This window comes from Labeo rohita, unplaced genomic scaffold, assembly GCF_022985175.1.
Source record: "Labeo rohita strain BAU-BD-2019 unplaced genomic scaffold, IGBB_LRoh.1.0 scaffold_2200, whole genome shotgun sequence".
NCBI classification, from domain to species: Eukaryota; Metazoa; Chordata; class Actinopteri; order Cypriniformes; family Cyprinidae; genus Labeo; species Labeo rohita.
In genome coordinates, this window is record NW_026128441.1 from 666 (window position 1) to 9,174 (window position 8,509).

The following is an 8,509-nucleotide window of genomic DNA, read 5'->3' on the forward strand; positions in this document are numbered from 1 at the left end:
ATTATCTAAAAATAAGTAGAGTGAAACCAAAATCACATACATTCAATGTTTCTGTCTATGGTGAGTAGAGATTGTTTGTCCTACAAATATTCTTATATTATTTTACTGGACATATAAAATTCTGTAAAATATCAGGTGTGAGATCACACACATTCACTGTCATACCGAACATTTACCATTTGAAGAATTCAGATGCAAAAGCCTATAATTACGTCTGACGTGTTTCTTTAAAATTAGCATTTTTTTTCTGGCTACTTTGTATAGGTTTCTATGTAAGTACTGGTACTTCTGAACGGGTTGAGGCTGGGATTAAGCACATTTGAAGTGAAAGTACTTGATGAACACATACTATGTGTGGAGAGCATTCACTCAGTATCGTTATCTCAATTTTGACCAAGGTGATTTTTAGAGGCTTTTGCACTGGAACTCTTCATTTATTTATATCTCTTAATTCTCTCATGTCCAGCTCGTCTGTCTGTTCCTGTCATCAGCAGTAACTCTTCACAATGTTCCTCATCATCACAGCAGAATTGTTCATTACACAGTAAAAATAGATGGGTTATTTTTTTTAACCCAATAGATGGGTTACACATATTGGGTCACTGTGTTGGGTTATTTTCTAAAACGTTGGGTTATTTTTTTTTTAAACATCGTTGGGTTGTTTTTAATAATAACCCAGCGTTGGGTTTAATTGGTTCCCGCGGCGACAGTTCAAATTTTAACGGTCGACAGTGTCTGACCACAGAAGAAGCTGCTGCTGCATCAGTGTGAGGTGAGTAATAGGGTTTAAATAACTCTTATAACATTATACTTATACGAAGAACGTGAAATGCACTTCAAAATTGAACTTTTGTTGTTGTATGTTTGTTTTTTTTTTTAACGAAGTTGTAGTTTCCTTTAGTCAGTGTATTGTAACGTTACTGCGGAGAATGAGCTCCATTGTAAACGAATAACGTCACGTTAACTTAGCTGTCCCAGTTAGGTTGCTAGCAGTAATAAATTAAATAAACATTAGCAGAAAGTTGTAAAACTGTTTAGAGATGTATTACAGTAACCTAAAGTTAATAATGTATGGTGGAATGTATACAGGACTACTTATATTACTGAAATCACCGTCTACCATTACTACAGGTTTAGTATTATTTTACAGCTGATGAAGGGTTCTAGACATACGGTTTCTGACTACAGTTTGTTTGGTCGCATTAATGGTTATCACATTTAACTTTATATGGGAAATGGCTAATGTTAAATGAGACATTGTTGATTTAAACCGCGCCGCACGAACCTTTCAACTTCGGTCCAGTATGTAACCTTAGCTCAGCGGCAGCTCAGAGAGATGCGCTCAAATTCAGTTAATTCTCTGTTTAGAAAAGTCTACAAATAATCACATTTCCCAAAAGCAAGACGTGATGGGAGAAACGAAGCTTTTCAAAGTTTCGAATCAATTAAACGAATCGCTTAATTCGCAAAATGATTCACTGCTTCCAATCGTTCGTGACACAACGGCGACGCCTGCTGGTCAAAACAAGGCAAGCGTCAGTTGTTTGGAAAGCGAGCACTAATTGGAATAACACTAAATGTGTTTTTATGGTTTATTTATATTGAATATTGTTATGCATATATTAGATTCGCCTCTAATTACAGCCATTTCTAGCCATTTCTATTATAAAGCTATGACAGATTTGCATGTTTTTTTAAATGTGTACTAAATGTGTTTATACTTATTTTTAGACATTGGGTTCTTCAGTGAAGGAAAAATTACAACAGTGGAATCTCATACATTAAACATCCACATGCCAATTAACTGAAATATTTCAAGGTAAGTAAACTATTTATATTAGTGATCCATATACATTACCAGTCAAAAGTTTTTGGACAGCAAGATTTTTAATGTTTTTAAAGAATTCCCTTCTGTCTAAGCCTGCATTTATTTCATCCAAAATACAGCATTTAAAATAACCGCTTTCTATTTGAATATATTTAAAATGTAATTGTCCAGTCTTTTCAAAGCTTTTAAAATAGAAAGCAGTTATTTAAAATAGTAAAAATATTTCACAATATTACTGCTTTTACTGTATTTTGGATCAAATAAATACAGGCTTAGTGAGTAGAAAAGAATTCTTTAAATAACTTTAAAAATCTTACTGTTCAAAAACTTCTGATTAGTAGTGTAGGTTTTCCAACAATTATGAAAAAATGTTTCTAGTTTATCTGTAAAATGTTTCTTCTTCTGCTTCATCTTATCACAGAGGAAGGAGTCAATGAAGGAAGTTTTATGCGACCGGATGACACCAGCATTGCTGCACTAACTCCAAGAGAAGAAGTTTTTAGCATTTTCAACGGTGAAACAGTGGAACAGAAGACCTTACTACAAGCAGTGGATCTGTGTTTCAGACATTTCTACATTTATGACATCTACTACCCAAAGCTCCTCTGCACCCATTTGCAGCACACAGTCTTTAATATTCCAGGAGTTCTTTCAACACATTACCTCTTCCTTAGAAACTTTGTATTTATTGATCCGTAAAAACTTTTTATGTTGCTGATTATCAGCAAGTCCAGCAGCCAGCAGATTTACTTTGTTTTATTATTATTATTATTATTATTATTATTACTTGTGTTTATGATTTTTTATTTTTGTTTTATTGATAAAAGTTTGTATGTTATGTTTGTTTTATTTGTGCACATTTGTGTATGTGTTGATATAAATAAATATGAATTGATACACATTTATGACCCTGGACAACAAAACCGGTCATAAGTATCATGGGTACATTTGTAGAAATAGCCAAAATTGCATTGTATGGGTCAAAATTATCAAATTTTCTTTCATGCCAAAAATCATTAGAATATTAAGTAAAGATCATGTTCCATGGAGATATTTTGTAAATCTCCTACCATAAGTATATTGAAACTGAATTTATTATTAGTAATATGTGTTGCTAATAACTTCACTTGGACAACTTTAAAGGCAATTTTCTCAATATTTAGATTTTTTTGCACCCTCAGATTCCAGATTTTCAAATAGTTGTTCTATCCTATCAAACCACATATTAATAGAAAGCTTATTTATTGAGCTTTCAGATGATGTTTATATTTAAATACAAAAAAACTTGACCCTTATGACAGGTTTTGTGGACCAGAATCAGATAAATAAACATTAGTTTTGAATAGTTGGTTTTGAATTCAGTGTACATCTTGAAAATATGTCAGTTGTGTGTGCATATTTGTGTTTTGAATGTATTATATTTTCACATTCTTGTACACTTATTTTGTAAACATCTGCAGTATGACTGTTTTACATTTAAAAATATATTTGTAAAAAAAAATATTTGCATATTTAAATAAAATATTTATTTGAAAACAAAGTAGTGTTATAGTGTATTTTTATAAAAAAAAAATAAATAAATAAAAACTGATATAAATGAATCTAAATAATTAACTCAACTGTTGGGTTACTTTTAACCCAACTGGATTTTAACCCAATTCATTGGGTTAAAATAACCCATAGATGGGAAGGTGCTATACCAACCCATAGTTGGGTTACTAGTTGGGTTATTTTTAACCCAACATTTTTTAGTGAGTAGTGAATGTGAGTGATGTGACTCTCTCCTGGTACAAAGGAAACAGTTTATTGTCCAGCATCAGTGTGTCTGATCTCAGCATCAGTCTCTCTCTACCTCTGGAGGTGGAATATCAGGATAAAAACACCTACAGTTGTGTGATCAACAATCCCATCAGCAACAAGACCACACATCTGGACATTAGCAAACTCTATCACACATGTGCAGGTACAGCAGAGCTGATATATGTGTTACATGTGACCTGATCTATGTATTTTGTTGTAGATCATACTGACGCATTCACTTCTTTATTATTACAGCATTGGATGGACACTTTACTTCACTCACAGTGTCTCTGATAGTGTTGATTTCTGCTGCTCTTGTTGGATCTCTGCTGATTATAGCTGTAGTCAGGATCATCTGCATCTGCAGGAGAAAAAGAAAACTGCTCAAGAAGGCAAGCAATAATTGTAAATATCTGTAGTATTTTTGAATTTGACAATTTTTGTGAATTATTTACATCACAATATATAGTTTGTGTATCTGTATGACACTAGATGGTGCCATTAAAATAGTTACATTTTAGTTTTAACAAATGTCAACGCATTTTTGTTGTATTACAGTTGTTGTTGTTGATAGTGAAACAGTTCAGACTGGTGATGAAGAGATCATTTATGCTGATCCGACATTCTACAAACGAAATGAATGTAAACTGGTAAGTTAATTATTTTGTGTTATTGTGATTTATGATGATCTGACACACACGATGCAAATATTAATAAAGACAGATTCGTTTTTATTATATTGCTGTAATTGGTTGCGTAGTTTAATTGTAATAGGGATGTAACAGTGTTGTCAATATCATGTTATCGCGATAGCAAAACTGTCTCGATATTATCGTGGTCACATGACGATATGAAACGACAGGTGTTCCGGAAAAAAAAAAAAAAAAGTGTACTTAAACTTTCTTATTCTAACATAAAAGGTCTTTAAAGTTGAAAGTGTTTGGGACATTATGCTTTGGCATAGTATCTGTCAAATGAACTAAAACCAAAAGCACAATATGGCTTAATCTCTTCAAGTCTATTTTTACTGCGCGTTTTCACTGACGCTGGAGTTTGTCGTCAAAATAAAAGCTCTAGTGCCGTTTTCGTCAAAATAAAAGCTTAAAACAGTATGAATTGCTGACAGCTAGTGGTTTAAATGGGTTAAATGGGTTACAAATTCAAAATCCCTTTCAAGTGTAGAGGTAAATAAGTATTGTAGCCTACTTTTCCTACTGTAGTGTAAAGCAAAAATAATATATGAAACAGGGCTGGACTGGGACCAAAAAACGGCCCTGGCATTTTTGGCCATAGCGGCCCACCATGATTATTTAAACAATATGCTGAGGCATATATATGACACATCAAAGGATATATGCGCTCACTGTTTTGTTTCAAACATTAAACCACAGTAACCTGCATGGAAGCGAATAACCATGGTAAAAAATTATTCTTAATTATTATTATTGTTATTATACAGTCTTTTATTACTCTCATTACAATACTCAGACTTGGAAGAGAAGGCCACAGTGACAAAATTCCCACCTTGTAGCGAAATTTATCGTCAAACAAAATAGCAGATTTTGTCAAGTGGAGCTGAGGGCTGGCCAGGATGGAGGCAGGGCGTGGCCTGAGATTTCATTGGTCTAGCTCAATGTCCTTTAAGACAGTCAACCAATGGGCCGCGATTCGTATCTAAGAGACTCTACCGTTGCGGTAATAAATAAATTGGCCTAATAAACTTTTAAAAAAATATTAAATTATGACTGACAGCCCCAGCCCAAAAATGTGCGTCGGCCCGGCGGGCATTGCCCGGTATGCCCTATGGTCAGTCCAGGCCTGATATGAAATATTCATTTTCATTAATTTTACAGTGCAATAGTTGTACAGTATATGGCTATTACTGTCATACGACATGAGTAGTAAGCCTGATAAATCACACTTCTGTTGTTGTTTATGCATTATGCCTTGCAATTAAATTCATCTGTTACATAAATTTGTTTTTGTTTTTTGTTTTTTTTTTTTTTTTGTTGTTGTTTTGTTTTGTTTTGTTTTGTTTGTTATCTCCTGTGATATTTTTTACAGAGAGCTACAGAGGAGAATCACGTGGAGTATGCACCTATCTGCATAAGAAAATGACACTTTCATTTTACAAAGTATATGCGGCCCTTTTATTTGCCATTCGGATTTAGTATGTGGTCTCTGATCTTTAGAAGTCCTGGACAGCTTCCAAGTTTGGAATGGTTGAGAGTCCACAAATGCTGACACAACAGTTGTATAATGTAATTACATTATATGGTTCACAACATTACCAGTGGTAGTACCAGCTCAGTTTGAAAGCTTATGGTATTGTTCCCTTAAATATACACACATATGTTGTTTGATCTGTCTTCTGAACAGCATGGCATGATAAATGTTAGGATAAATGCAGAGCACAACTTCTGAGTATGGGTTACCATTATTGACAACGTCACGTCATGGGCATAACGCCTATAACTTAACATTTGCGGTTGATTTGCATGTGGAAGTGCATGTGAGGTGTAAACATCATGTGGTTAAAAGCTTTTTCCACTGCTGCTAATGTGAAACTCACTATTACGGCTTTCCAAAAGGCCGCCAATGTTGGTGGTAAAAGTGAGCAATTAATTAAACGCGTGCAAATTAAAGCCATGCACGCAATGTTTAAAACGCTAACAGTGTCCTTTATTGTGCCTCAATAAACAGTTTTGCCGTTCGGCTTCCTGTGAGCTTTCCTTTCGATTCATGACATACAAAATGTGAAGTTTATAGCTTGCAAAAAGCGCAAACCCATTGTCCATAGTCCATAATATTCCTTGCACGGTTATGCATCAAGCTCAGTCCACACAATATAGCAATTTGACACAATAAGCTAATGAGCAGGATAACCTGTAACTGTACGCTCAAACACATACATATAATCGCTTTCCTCACTTTCGAATGTATCTTGGTTTTTGAAACTTTTTTTTTTTTCTTCTTCTTCCAAGGCGTCAACACAGAAAAGCAAGCATCTGGCTTCCACGCTACTGGTGTTTAACGGATTATTTTTTTTTTTAAAGGGGGGGGGGGCTTTTAATATTAACATTTCAATCATTTACACGCATTTACACGCATTTGACCAGCAGGAGTTACTAGCGTGTGGTGTTTAGAGCTCTTGGAAACACTGAATCATTTTGCAAAGCAATTGGTTCAGTTGAGTCAAAGCTTCAAAAACGTTCTTTTCTCCCATCACTACTGTGAACAGAGCTGTTTTGGCAAGGTAAAAAGGGTGTTGTTTTACAACAATAGAAACTGTTGGGAATTTTAAACATTTCATGAAGTCCCTAAAGAATCATACCAAGTTGTGGAAAATAGGCATCCAATGCCCCCTTTAATATGAAAATTATTACAAATAGTATACTACATAGAACGAAATCATAAATGCACATTTAGCATATACTAGGCTTAGTTTATTGCACTTTGATCCATTTTGAAAATATACAAACACATTACAAGTCATATCTTGCATCACTTACACATGAAACTCTTTAAAAGCTTAATGGTTAAGACAGCATTGTACATTGTAGAAAAAACAGTGTATTCTGTTGTACAGATACAGAAAAATGTTTACAGAACAAAACATACATTTTAAATTTAAACACTAAAGTGCATAACTGATTATATTGATATATATATTAAAAGCATAAAAAGGACTATATGCCTTTCCACTGTAAAGTATATATATTTTTGTTTTTTTACATTGTACTCTAAATGACACTGTTTGGTCCGCTGTGGAATTACAGGACAGCTGTTTGATTATTTGGTGAGAGACAGAAGAATCTCTTTACACTGGCAAGTATTCTCCGCCACTCTCCTATAAGAAAACAAACACTGATGATTCAGTTACACACAAATACAAAGACTCTTCAGTCTCATAAATCTGATAAACTGAATCACATTGTTATCCTGATGTTTGAATGCATTGTCCAATGCTTTGTGAATAAAATAATCACGAACTATTCACAAAGAATTTGTTTATATAAAAGATTTTAAATGTTTATTTTTAATGTATATTTTGCAGTTAAAAATCCAGTCATCTCTGCTAAACAGCTTGCACATATAAAATGGCACTGCTGTCTTAAATAGTCAATTGCATTGGTGTTTTTGTAATGATGACTGAATAAAACCACATCACACATGCATACACAGAAGACACACTGCCTGAAATTTTCACCTGTTACACCTGCTACCACCAGCAGAACACCAACACATACTCCGGCTATAGCAAGAAAATACACAATCCCATCTGTAATGAAAAAAAAAAAAAAAAAAAAAAAAAAAAAAAGAAGACAGTAATTACTAAAGTCCAACAGTTTTTTTTTTTTTTTTTAAGATATATTAGACTGATACTTACACCTGTCCATCATCATCAGTTATATGATATTGTGTGAACAGATAAATGGCGCCATCTGGTGTTTAATGGCCTACAAATGTCATTACAGCGCTCTTAGAAAACAAACTACATTGTTTAATAACTTGATGACGCATGTCATTTGATTTACATGTTACTGTGATAGTGATCAGTGAGGCCACAAGTTTCAGACAAGCCACAATGAAAACAAAACACTCTTATTCTATGCCTGAAGAGACAGAATTATTCTCACTAGAGCCAGCTCCACCAAGTCTGGTAATTCTGATGCTGCGCTGACGGTGGATGCTGGTGCTGTTGGCGATGATCTCAAGATGATAAACTCCAGAGTCTGTGATTCTGGTGTTTTTGATGGTCAGAGATCCAGTCTGATGATCCAGCTTGAGTCTGTTCCTGAATCTCCCGTCAGCATCGTCACACTTATCACCTGTACAGATCTTACTGGGATCTCTAGCGATTTCAGCTATACGAATGTA

General features: G+C 34.2%; 2 long non-coding RNA genes across 2 annotated transcripts; one reads left to right on the top strand and one right to left on the bottom strand.

The window, feature by feature from the left end:
• Nucleotides 1–893: 893 nt before the first annotated feature.
• On the top strand, nucleotides 894–2,999 carry LOC127159484 (uncharacterized). Its single transcript, XR_007826457.1, has 2 exons — nucleotides 894–1,819; nucleotides 2,250–2,999. It is a non-coding gene; the product is annotated as an uncharacterized LOC127159484 (long non-coding RNA).
• Nucleotides 3,000–7,348: 4,349 nt separating this feature from the next.
• Nucleotides 7,349–8,503, bottom strand: LOC127159485 (uncharacterized). The gene is made up of 3 exons (XR_007826458.1): nucleotides 8,269–8,503; nucleotides 7,839–7,910; nucleotides 7,349–7,478 (listed from the first exon to the last, which is right to left on the bottom strand). It is a non-coding gene; the product is annotated as an uncharacterized LOC127159485 (long non-coding RNA).
• Between the last annotated feature and the right edge of the window lie 6 nt (nucleotides 8,504–8,509).